Source organism: Ornithorhynchus anatinus, chromosome 6, assembly GCF_004115215.2.
Source record: "Ornithorhynchus anatinus isolate Pmale09 chromosome 6, mOrnAna1.pri.v4, whole genome shotgun sequence".
NCBI lineage: Eukaryota > Metazoa > Chordata > Mammalia > Monotremata > Ornithorhynchidae > Ornithorhynchus > Ornithorhynchus anatinus.
The window spans coordinates 579,341-592,370 of NC_041733.1; the positions used below are offsets into that span (position 1 = coordinate 579,341).

General features: G+C 55.4%; 1 protein-coding gene across 1 annotated transcript in view; it reads right to left on the reverse strand.

The window, feature by feature from the left end:
* Positions 1–10,165, reverse strand: part of HTR2C (5-hydroxytryptamine receptor 2C) — a 77,368-nt gene extending 67,203 nt beyond the window's left edge. The window contains exon 1 of the mRNA XM_039912436.1: positions 9,917–10,165. The gene's annotated coding sequence lies outside the window, so the exon portion shown is untranslated. The remainder of the gene's footprint in view (positions 1–9,916) is intronic.
* Between the last annotated feature and the right edge of the window lie 2,865 nt (positions 10,166–13,030).

Sequence of the window (13,030 nt, forward strand, 5' to 3'; positions counted from 1 at the left end):
GGCCCCGCAAGCCGGGCCGAATCAGGTCCGAGCAGCGGCCGCTCCCATTTACCTCCGGCCGCCCGCAATCCCTGTCGCAGGGTCCGCACCCGTCCACCGCCACGCCTGCTCGGCCAGCCCTAAACTGGCCGCGCTTCGAGGGGTCGGGGGTCGGGGACGTGGGGTGGGGGGACAGGAGGCCAGGGGCAGGGTCGAGGGGCCGGAGGACAGGAGACCAAGGGACGGGGGCGAAGGGGCAGGGGGCAAAAGCGGGGAGCCAGGCCTAGGGGCAGGGGGCTAAGGGGCAGGGGGCAAAGACGGGGAGCCAGGCCGAGGGACCGAGGGACAGGAAACCAAAGGGCAGGGGGCGAAGGGGCAGGGGACAAAGGCGGGGGGCCAAGGGACGGGGGCGAAGGGACAAGGGGCAAAGGCGGGGAGCCAGGCCGAGGAGCAGGGGATGGAGGAAGAGGGGGCAGAGGGGCAGGGGGAGAAGGGACGGGGGGCAAAATCGGGGAGCCACGCCGAGGGGCAGGGGGCAAAGGCTGGGAGCCGGGTCGAGGGGCCGAAGGGCAGGAGACCGAAGGACAGGGGACAAAGGCGGGGGGCCGAGAGACGGGGGCGAAGGGGCAGGGGGCTAAGTGGCAGGGAGCAAAGGCGGGAGAGCGAGGGCTGGGGGTCTGGGGAGTAAAGGGGAGGGGGCTGGGGCTGGGGCTGCCCTCGCTATGAAAAAAAACTCGGGCAGAAAGAACAACTTTCGCCTGGTCTTGACAGCCTACCCAGACGCAGTCTGGCCTGAGCCTCCTCCTTCTAGGCTAGTCCCGCCCCCTCAACGAGATCCTCCCCCAGCTGGTCCCGCCCCCTGCCCGAAAGAGCGGAGGCGGGGGGAGCTTTTTTTAAAAATGGTATTTAATAATAACGGTATTTGGTTAGTGCTTACTATGTGCCAGACACTGTAGTAAGCTCTGGGGTCGATACAAGCTAATCGGGGGGGAGGAACTGTCCATGTCCCATTTGGGCCTCACAACCTTAACCCCATTTTACAGATGACATAACTGAGGCACAGAGAAGTGAAGTGACTTGCCCACGGTCACACAGCAGACAAGTGACAGAGCCGGAATTAGAACCCAGGTCCTTCTGACTCCCAGGCCCGGTCTTTCTGCACTAGGTCATGGGGCTTATTTTTCCACTGGCCTAGCCACTCCCCTCTCCCATCACAAGGACTCCTGTTTCAGGCACGTTTTCCTCTTCCTCCACAAAATATTACACACGTGACACCCTCAGATAGCTTTGGTGAAATGGTAGCTAGCACGGATCACCTCTAGATTGAAAACTCATAGAGGGAAGGTCACATGTCTACCAAATCTGTAATACTGTACTCTCCAAAGTGCTTAGTACAGTGCTCTGTACACAGTAAGTACTCAATAAATATAATCGATTGATTGATCACCACCAAGCCCTGTGCTCAGGTGCTAATCAGCTCAGACACTTATCCTGCCTCTGGATGATAAGATCGCAGATGCCCCTCTCTCTTAGACTGTGAGCCAGTAAAATCTTATTTTACAGAGCCACAGAGAGGGTAATAATAATAATGTTGGTATTTGTTAAGCACTTACTATGTGCAGAGCACTGTTCTAAGCGCTGGGGTAGATACAGGGTAATCAGGTTGTCCCACATGAGGCTCACAGTCTTCATCCCAATTTTAGAGATGAGGTAACTGAGGCCCAGAGAAGTGAAGTGACTTGCTCAAAGTCACACAGCTGAGAAGTGGCAGAACCAGGATTCGAACCTATGACCTCTGTCTCCCAAGCCCAGACGCTTTCCACTGAGCCACGCTGCAGTGAATAAGTATAAGGGTAAGTGAATAAGGGTAGGTGACTGACTGAGGTCCCAGCAGTCAAGGGACAGAGCTAGGAATAACAATAATAATAAATAATCTTGGTATTTGTTAAGCAACTACTATGTGCAGAGCACTGTACTAAGTGCTGGGGTAGATACAGGGTAATCAGGTTGTCCCACGTGAGGCTCACAGTTAATCCCTATTTTAAAGATGAGGTAACTGAGGCATAAAGAAGTTAAGTGACTTGCCCACAGTCACACAGCTGACAAGTGGCAGATCCACTCTCCTGGCTCCCTGCCTGTTCTCTTTGCATTGGGCTACACTAACTTTCAAAAGAAATCATTTTCTTAGGAAAATCCCAACAGCACCTGAAGCAGCTGCAGGGAAGCCTAGCAAATGGGCCTCATGTTGAGGATGAATCAATTGTGTTTACTGAGCACTTACTGTGTATAGAGAATTGAGACCTGTTCTAGGGGAGAGAGGGTAGTTAGGCCCAACACACCAAGGCGAGTGTGTGCGTCTACATTAGGGGAAGCAGCGTGGCTCAGTGGAAAGAGCCTGGGCTTCGGAGTCAGAGGTCATGGGTTCGACTCCCGGCTCTGCCATGTGTCAGCTGTGTGACTGTGGGCGAGTCACTTAACTTCTCTGTGCCTCAGTTACCTCATCTGTAAAATGGGGATTAACTGTGAGCCTCACGTGGGACGACCTGATTACCCTGTATCTCCCCCACCGCTTAGAACAGTGCTCTGCACATAGTAAGCGCTTAACAAATGCCAACATTATTATTATTATTATTATTATTATTAATAAATGGTTGTGTGTGTGCTTGTGTGCATCTGTATCTGCATGTATCTTTGTGTCTATGTCTGAGGATGTGTGTGTCTTTGAGTGTGCTTGAGGGCGCGTGTCTGTTTGCATCCATTACAGCAGCCAGTACAACACATTAGGTGTCTGGTTCAACACTACACAGCAGGCAGCCAGTACAGTCCAATGGACAAAGCAGGCCTCCATTCCAGTGCTCTGCCACCACCAGGTCTCCATTGCAGCACTTTGCTACCTGTAGGCACCGAGGCCCAGTGCTCTCTGCCCCCATCAGGCTCCCAGTCCAGTGCTCTGCCCCCAGCAGCCACCCAGCCCAGTGCTCTCTACCCCCAGCAGGCTCCCAGCCCAGTGCTCTCTGCCCGCAGCAGGCTCCCAGCACACACTGATGATGTTTGACGATGATGGGCAGAGAAAGGGAGCCGAGCAAGAGCAGACACTCAGACCAGAGCCCTCAGGACAAGCTGGCGGATAAGCAGATGGAACCTGTCTGCCCAATTACCTCTCTGAACCGTCGTCCCTGAGAGGCAGGGAGGGTTCGGACCGGCACTCACGTTCAACATGACCAAGCATCTCCAGGACCCAAATCCAAGAGCGTCCCAGGCCGCCCGGGGCCGATCAAAGGTCAGAAAGGGTCGCTCGCTCCTGCTCCGGTGTCCATACCCTCCCTCGCCCTGGGTTGGCATCGGAGGCTGCAGCTCCGGGTTTGAGTTCTGTGGGGAAGTGCTCTGCAGGACAGAGAGAGGCAGGAAGGATCCCTGGCCTCAAGAAACCACAGCTGTTGTGGTCTGGGGATAGTGGGAAAAGCAAGGTGGCTCATTAGCAAGGAGAGCATGCTAGGAGGCAGAGGGCCTGGGTTCTAATCTTGACTGTCCCTCTTACCTGCTGTGTGACTTTGGGAAAGTCATTTAACTTGTCTATGCCTCAGTTTCCTCACCTGTAAAATGGGGGTTCAATACACGTTCTCCCTCCCATTTTGACATGTGGAACAGAGGCTGTCTCGCCTGGTGATCTTGATTCTGCTCCAGGACTCATCACAGTGCTTGACATAGTAAGTATTTAATAAATAACATTGATTATTATTATCATGTCAGTCTACCCTGGAAGGACATAATCCCCACATGGATGGGGTGGGAGGAAGCTGTCGCGTGCACACGTGTGATATCGGTCAGGGTGGAAAGATGAGACGCTCTCCGCCCCTGTCACACTTAACCATGTTGCACTAGGCAGCGAGGTGTGTTTCTGGGTGTATATGCAACTTTGGTTTCATATAGTAATGATAATAATGATAATTGTGGTACTTGTTAAGCACTTACCATATGCCAAGCACTGTACTAAGCACAGGGGCAGATACAAGATAATCGGGTCTCACATTGGGCTCACAGTCGAAGGAAGAGGGAGACAAGCTATTGAATCCCCATTTTGCAAATGAGGGAACTGAGGCAAAGAGAACTTAATTGACTTGCCCAAGATCCCACAACAGGTAGGTGGCAGAGCTGGGATTAGAACCCAGGTTCTCTGACTCCCAAGCCCGGGCTCTTTCACTAGGTCATGTTGCTTCTCTAAAACAGTAACGAGAGGCCATGATGTACAATAGTACTGGGTGGCAATGACATAAAGTGTTCTGCCTGTGGAAGACAAAACAGTGCTATAAGAATTTGTAAAAAAAAAAAAAGTCACAGTGTCAATTTTCAACCATTCATGCCACTGATCCCCACTGGATCAGTGGTTGCTGTCCCATGGTTTTCCTATAACATGAACTTTTTCAAGAACATAACTCCTGAATTCTAGGAGAATTCTGTACTCTATGCTGAGCACTGTGTTCAGCACTGGATACCAGATAACCAAATCGGACACAGTCCCTGTCCCACAAAGGACTTACAGTCTAAGAAGGAGGGAGAACAGAGCTCTTACCCACAATTGATAGAGGAGAAAACAGAGGCCCAAAGTAGGTTAGGTGACTTGTCCAAGGTCACACAATAGGCCGGGGCAGAGCTGAGACTAAAATTGGGGTATCCTGATTCCCAGTTCCCTGCTCTCTTCCCTGCCCTCTTAGCCTTCCATAAGGGTGGTAAATGGTCTGTGCTGGGTCACTGCGGGAGAGTTAAAGATGGAGAGGGTAGAATCAGGGTTTCAGACTATCCATATTGAGTCACTGGGGGAGAGTCAGGGATGGAGAGGGAGAGATCCCCATCCATAAAAACCATCCCTTGACCCCATGACTCCATCCATTTATTGTCCCATCTCCCTCCTACCATTCCTTTCTGAACACCTTGAGTGAGTTGTCTATTCCTGCAGCCTTCACCTTCTTTCCTCCAATTATCTCTTTGACCCCCTGCATTAATAATAATAATAATGTTGGTATTTGTTAAGCGCTTACTGTGTGCAGAGCATAGTTCTAAGTGCTGGGGTAGATACAGGGTCATCAGGTTGTCCCACATGAGGCTCATAGTCTTCATTCCAATTTTACAGATGAGGTAACTGTGGCCCAGAGAAGTGAAATGACTTACCCACAGTCACACAGCTGACAAGTGGCAGAGTCGGCATTCAAACCCATGACCTCTGACTCCCAAGCCCGTGCTCTTTTCACTGAGCCATGCTGCTTCTGGCTTCTACCCGTGGAAAATGCCTCTTTAAGCTCACCAGTGACTTTCTTCTTGCCAAATCCAACTCCATCCTAATTCTCCTCAACCTTTCAGCTGCTATCGGCACTGTAAACCACCCCTTTCTCTTAGAAACAACTAACCTTCACTTTCCCCCTCTAGATGATAAGCGCCTTATGGCCAGGGAGCATGTCTACCAACTCAGTTATATTGTATTCTCCCAAACGCTTAGTACAATGCTCTGCACAAGGTGAATGTTCAATAAATATGATTGATTGCTTGCTTCACTGACTCTGTCCTCTCCTGGTTCTCTTCTGTATTTCTGACTGCTCCTTCTAAGCCTTTAGCACAGGCTCCTCCTCTGCTTCCCACCCTTTAACTATAGGAGTCCCTCAAGACCCTGTGCTGTTTCTCCTTCTATCCTTCATCTACACCCACTCCCTTGGAGAACTCATCTGCTCCTACTGCTTCAACTACCATCTCTCTGCAGATGATTCCCAAATCTATTTCTCCAGCCCTGAATGTCTCTCCTTCTCTCTGCAGGCTTGCATTTCCTCCTGCCTTCAGGACATCTTTACTTAGCTGTCCTGCCATCACCTCAAATTTTACATGTCCAAAATAAAAACTCCCATCTTCCCATCCAAAGTCTCGTCATCCCTGTGACTTTCCCATCGCTGAAGACACCACCACCATCCTCACTGATGCAGAAGCCCGTAACCTTGGCATTACACGCTTTACTCATCTCTCTTATTCAACCTGCGTATTCAGTGTCATGAAATACTTCACTCTTCTGCCTGGATCATTTTTCTAAAAAATAAAATGAAACAAATCCATGCTCCTCAAAAATCTCCAGTGGTCATCCATCCCCACATCAAACAGAAACTCCTTACCATCAGCATTAAGGCCCTGTCAGCTCTCACCTTCCTACCTTACCTTACTGATATCCTACTACAACTCAGCCCATATACCTCACTCCTCTAACTCCAACCTGTACCTCGATCTCGTCTATTTCGCTGCCAACTCCTAGCCCGTATCCTCACTCTAGTCTGGAACTTCCTCCCCCATCGTATCTAACAGACCATCATCACCGCCATCACCATCATCATCATCAACAATGTTATTTATGGACCGTTTGCTGTGTGCAGAGCACTCTACTGAACTCTTGAAAAACTCCCCAAGTTCAAAATGCTTCTAAAAAAAATCACATTCCTCCAGGTGGCCTTCCCTGACAAAGCCCTACTTTCCCTTACTTCCCTTTCCTTCTGTGTCGTTTATGCACTTGGATCTGTACTCTTTAAGCACGTGATAGTCGTCCTCAGTCCCACAGTACTTATGTACATATCCCTATACTCTTCCATTTTCTCTACCTGTAATTTATTTTAATGACTCTCTTCCTCTCTAAACAGTAAGCTTCTTGTGAGTAGTGATCATGTCTACCAACTCTATTGTCTTCATTCCTTCCCAAGTGCTTAGTACAGTGCTCTTCATGCAGTAAGTGCTTAATAAATACCATTACTTATGAAGGACAGGGGTGTCAAGGTCCAGGGTCAAGGGATGGTCCATGCTGGGTGACTGGGTGAGAGTCAGGGGTGTTGGATGTCCATCTCTGACCATGAGGATGAATGTCTAGAGTGGTGACCAGCACCAGGTTCTCTCTGGGCTGTTTTTCATGTTTGAGGAAGTTGGCCAAGCTCATGTGGCTGCCAGAATTGTGGCAACGGTCGACACTCCAAACACACAGCTTTCTCTGCCTCGACCATTCATTCAATTCATTCGGTAGCATTTATTGAGCGCTTACTATGTGCGGACCACTGTACTAAGCGCTTGGAATGTACAATTTGGCAACAGAGACAATCCCTACCCGTTGACGGGCATGCCCTCCACAGACCCAAACTCTGCCTCCGAGATGCCCCAGTCCATCTCGGGCCCCTCCGTCTCCCCAGTCTTAGCATCCCCAGTTCAGCTCTCTGGCCAGCCCCACCTTTCCCACCGCCATCAGTCCCGGTCCACCCCTGACCCTGCTACGGCTAATTCTCTTCTACTGCCCCAAACGCTTAGTATAGTGTTCTGTACATAGTAAGTGCTCATTAAATACCATCGACTGATTGATGGAGGACTGTCTCGTAACTTTCACCTCCTGGTTCCACTATTCATCCATTCAATCGTATCTATTGAGCGTTTACTGTGTGCAGAGCACTGTACTAAGCGCTTGGAATGTATAATTCAGGGTCCGTCCCCACTATCCGTTCCAGCACTTACAACCACTGGGCCCTAGTATCTGTTCCAGCGACCCCCCCCATTCCTGGCTCCACTATCCCTATCCACCGCCCTCCCCCCAGCCTTACTATGGGTCCCAGTACCTCCCCCGTCTATCCAACCTCCATCCCCAACCCCCTATCCTTCTCAGCGCCCACGCTAGCCGGGCCACTTCGGACCAACCCCTGGGGCGAGCCACAGGCACGTTCTCCGGGCACCTTGGACCAGATGGAACCGAGGCCGCCCCCCGTCGTCCCCTCCCCGGCTCCGTCCACTGCTTTTCCGCCGGAGAGAACGTGCAGTGATTCATCATGGAGTCATCTGGAGGCAGCGCCTCTTTGCTGGGGAGCCTTTCGGGGGAAACGCCCCCAATCTCCCCACTCCCCACTCCCGGGGCCCTTCCGCCAATCTGGCCGCGGTGGGAAGGAGGAAGGGAGGGAGGGAGGGACAGAAGGAGGCAGGGAGGGAGAAAAGGAGAAGGGAAGGGAGGGAGGAAGGAGGGAGAGAACGAAGGCGGGAACGATCGGACAGTCCCTCTCCTCACCAACGTGACTTTCAGCGACCCTGGGCCTGACCGGGTGACCGGCCTCGCGTCGTCTGGGCCCCCAACGGGCTGCTCCGGCCAGCCGGACAGGTCAACGACCGGTCGACTCCCCGATTGCCCGTCAACCGCGTTTGCTTGGCCGAGCTCAACCGGCCAGTGCGGACCGAGGCGGTCCGTCTGTGCGGACACCCGCAGGCCGGCGGGGGGCCGGGAGCCGGCCCCTCGGGACGTGGTGGCGGGGAAGGGGGTCCCGGCGGGGCCGGGGTCGTGGAGCGGGTGGCGATGCCGGGTGGGTGATCCGGGGCGAGCGCAGACTCTGCGCCCCACGCGAGGCGGCCCGAAAGAGGGGCCGGGAGCCGGTCCGTCCGGCGGCGGGGAGGCGGGAGCCGGTTTATCCGGGGGGGCGTGGAGAGGTGTCTGCTAGTTTATAGTAATGTTGGTACTTGTTAAGCGCTTACTATATGCCAAACCCTGTCCTAAACTCTGGGGTAGATACAAACTAATCAGGTTGTCCCACATGAGGCTCACAGTCTTAATCCCCGTTTTACAGAGGGGGTAACTGAGGCACAGAGAAGTTAAGTGACTTGCCCAAGGTCACACAGCCGAATAGCGGTGGAGCCGGGATTAGAACCCATGACCTCGGACTCCCAAGCCAGGGTTCTTTCCACTGAGCCACACTATCGGGGGGGGGGGGGGGTCTGCAGTGATCCCTCCCCTGATACGATTTTTCGCGGCTGGGGGTGGGGGACGGGGGTCTCCGAGAGTAGACAAGCTTGCTGGGCCCTCGGGCAGGCGTAGGAAGGGTGGGTGAGGATGGTCCACCCCGGGCTCGGCCGGGCTGACCCTTCCCGGATAAGAGAAGCCCGCGGTCGCTCCCCGATCGGGCCGCGGGAAACTTGTTGGCGAAGTCGGCCGAAACCGCGGCCCGCCTCGTCCCCCTCCCCGAGAGTGTCCTCGATAAAGACACGGACTCCCCCGTAACAGGACAGAGCCCCTCCCCGCCCCTTCCTCGCCCCGGCATCTTTCAGAGAGAGGCGGCCACCGCGAGAGCCCCGTTCCTTTCCGTGCGCTAACTTTGCGTGCGCCCACAGAGCCCGCCGCATTCGCACCTTCACCGTCACTGGGTAGGGGCCCTGGACCCTTCCCTAGCGGATTGGGCGGGGTGACGGTCAAAACCGCCCCCTCACCCCCCGGCCAGACGCCTCAACTCGCAGTCGAGACCCCTCCCCACGCCGGTCCTGCCAGATAACCCCAGCCCGCGGTCAGAAACCCCCAGCCTGCAGTCAGACACCTCGAGCCCGCGGTCAGACATCCCCAACCTGCGGTCAGACACCCCCAGCCCGCGGTCAGAAGCCCCCAGCCTGCGGTCAGACACCTCCAGCCCGCGGTCAGACCACCCCAACCTGCGGTCAGACACCCCAGCGCGCGGTCAGAAGCCCCCCAGCCTGCAGTCAGACACCTCCAACCCGCGGTCAGACACCCCCAGCTTCCAGTCACACACCCCCAGCCCGCGGTCAGACACCCCCAGCTTCCAGTCAGACACCCCCAACCTGCTGTCAGACACCCCCAGAAAGCAGTCAGACACCTTCCCCCCGCCCCCCGGATTCGGCCCGAACCCCATCCCGCGGTCAGACTCCCCCCCCCACCCCCGGGACCGGCCAGCTGTCCCATCCCGCGGTCCCCCGCCCCGCCCAACCCGGGACCGGCCAGCCCCCCTCTCTCCCTGAGGCCGCGGTCAGACACCCCCTCCCCGGTGGAGAGGGCGACGGTGGGGAGATGGGGCGCCCGGCTGAGGGCTGGGGGGTCCCTCGGCCTCGCACAAAGGAGCCGAGGCTCCGCGGGCCGAACGGCCGCCTCCGTCCTTGGCCCGACACCTACCTGGGCCGGAGCCTGGGAATGCGGCGCAGGGTCTCCTCGGCTGCTCCGGCTGCTCCGGCTGCTCCGGCTGCTCCGGCTGCTCCGGCTCCTCACCCCCCAGCCGGGACCGCAGCGGTGCCGGTGGCCGATCCGATCCCCGAGAGCTCAGGAAGCATCTTCGGCCGCCTGCTCCGACCGCTCCGGCTGCAGGGTCCGCACCGAGCGCACCGGCTGCAGCGGCGGCGGAGAGGAGGAGGAGGAGGAGGAGAAGGAGGGGAGGGAGAGGGGGAGGAGGAGGAGGAGAGGAAGAGGAAGAGAGGAAGAGAAGGAGGAGGAGAGGAAGAGGGGGACGAGAAGGGGAGGAGGAGAGGAAAAGGAGGAGAGGGAGGAGCAGGAGGACGAGGACGAGAAGGACGAGGAGGAGACGTTGGCGGGGGTCGCTGCACGAAATCTCCCTGCAGACTATTTCTCAGCCGGAGCTGGAAAGCGAAGGGGTCGGGCCGCGGCCGGCGGGCGGGGGCGTTAACCCTCTGGCCGCCAGCAGCCAGAGAGGTGGTCGGACCGAGGCCCGCCTCGACGCTGGGATGGAGCCGCGGCTGAAAAGGGAGGGGGCTGGGGTCGGGAGCGAGCGGCTGGGTTCTCTGATGGGCAGATCTGGAAACCGGGGGAGGAGAAAGGGGGGCGAGGAGCTGGGGATGGAAGGGAAGGGGCACGGACGAGAGGTAGGGGCTGGGGTCTGGAGGTGGGCAGATCTGGGAGGTGGGCAGCTCACAGATCTGGGGCCGAGGAGTTTGGGGGCCGGGGAGAACGGAGGCGAGGGGCTGAGGGGGTTCAGCTGGAGGTTGGGGGAAAGGAGTTGGGAGGCGGGGGCGGGGGAATGGGAATGGGGGTTGGGAGTTGGGGTCGAGGATTTGGGGGTTGAGAAGGGACTGGGGTCGAAGGGCTGGAGATTGGAGGGGGGTAGAACTGGAGTTGGGGGGGAGTGAAAAGTTGGGGAAGGGTCTAGGAGTCGTGGAGTGGTGGGTGTCAAGGACAATCTGGCAAGGTCACCAGAGCAGGGAGATCGCCCAACCCACCCAACCCACAGCTGGCCCCCTTGACCCTCTTGACCTGCCCCCGGCCACCATTCATTTTATGTCTTACTGGTCTTCTCAAGTGAACGGTGAGCTTCTTAGAGGCTCCGGCCGGGTCCTTTACGTAGGTGCCCGGCACAGTGTTCTGCATGCCGTTTTTCCAAAGTAATCGCTTAATAAATGCCATGAATTAAGAATGAAAAAAAAACTCTAGGGCAATTAACTAGCTTAATGAAAGAGTGGTCTCCCATCCTCCCCCACCCTCTCTTAACTTTCCTTCTAGCATTCCACCATTAGCTTCTCAGCCATGAATCTATCGGACTCCTTCCGAGCAGTTAAATAGATTGCGATGCCTGCTGGGTCACTGCGGAAGTCAGGGATGGAGAGTGGAGAGTCGGGGCACCTGATGGGTCCATCCTGGGTCACTGGGGGAAAGTCAGGGATGAAGAGGGGAGAGTCAGGGGTGTTGGCTGGGGTCAGGGGTGTTGACTGGGCCATCCCTAACCTTGGAGGTAGGTGTCCAGGAGGGCAGCCAGCCCATAGTTTCTCCCAGTGTCCCTGGGCCCGTGGAGGCAGTCGAGACTGCCTTGTCTCGACTGCCTTGTCCTGATCATCCACCATGTTTCTCATGATCTCGGGATCATATGTGGATGGGGTTGGGTCTTAGTCAATGAATTCAAAGGCTAGTCTTCTCTCTGGCGGGACCACTGTCTTGCTATATGATTCCAGGTCAGTAGGTGCCTCAGTTTCTTCATCTGTAAAATGAGAATGCTATTCCTTGATGTAGAGCTATTTCATGGACCCGTTGTCACAGATAATGGGGAATTGACATAAGAAATATTTCACATCTCCTGGGAGACACCAGCTGTCTAGACTCCGCGGGCTTGTGGCCTGAAGCTTGTTTGGGAAAGCCCCGTGATCCCACTTAGAAATGTCGGCAGGATAATGGGATGTTTTTATGCTCCTGCAGGTGAACACGTATTTTCAGCTTTGGGAAAATTGAAGGGAGGAAGCGGGCTCCAAAGCGATGTTTGAGTTCCGCTGCCTCCAGAGTCAGCAGAGGTCTCGAGCATCCAGCGTGGCTTCCCTGTGCCCGGAGGGCGGATGGGAATAAGAGGCAGAGAAGACCGACCACTCCCCCGGTCCGGCAGACATCAGAGGAGGTGACCCGGGCTCCCTGACCCATCTGCCAAAACGGCCAGCTTTGAAACCGAATCTCAGAAAAGGGTCAGGCCGTTGGGCCGGCTGGAGAGAAGCTCCCAGGCTTCTCTGGAATACCTACGTGCCTCCAGGAAATCATTATGCAATGACAGTGTCTGTTTCTCAGCTATCATCTCTTAATGGAAGAGAAAAGCCTACCCTACATAGAAACTTTTCTCTCTGATCCGTGATGGTCACTGGGGAAGAGTCAGTGATGGAGAGAAGAGAGTCAGGGGGGTAGGATGCTATGTGCTGAGTTACTGGGGAGAGTCAGGGATGGAGGGGGGAGAGTCAGGGGTGTTGGATGATCCGTGCTGGGTCACTGGGGGAAGAGTAAAAGAAGGAGAAGAGAAAGTCAGGGGTGTTGGATGGTTAATGAGGAGAGAGAGTAAGGGTTGGAAGGGAGAGCCAGAGATAGGGAGGGAAGAGCCAGGGGTGGTGAAGGGAGAGTGGGGAGGAAAAAGTGAGGGATGAAGAGGGAAGACTCAAGCATGGGGAGGGGAGAGTCAGGGGAAGGAAGAGTGAGGGATAGCGAGGGAAGGGTCAGGGACGGGGAGGGGAGAGTCGGGGACAGAAAGGTACATACCGACATCATCGCCATCTTTGCCTTCAACACTGTCATTATTACTAGTATTGGCACCACCACAACCTTCACCATCACCAACATCACCACCAGCGTCAGCCCCATCTTCGCCATCATCATGACCACCACCAGCCTCCCTCCCATCTTCACCGTTGCTATCACTACCAGCTTCCTCAACATGTTCACCATCATCCCCTTTCCCCTCACAGTCCTCCCCATGACCGTCGTGATGGTCACTCCCCACAGGGGCCGGCCACGACGAGGACTGCTCAGGATACG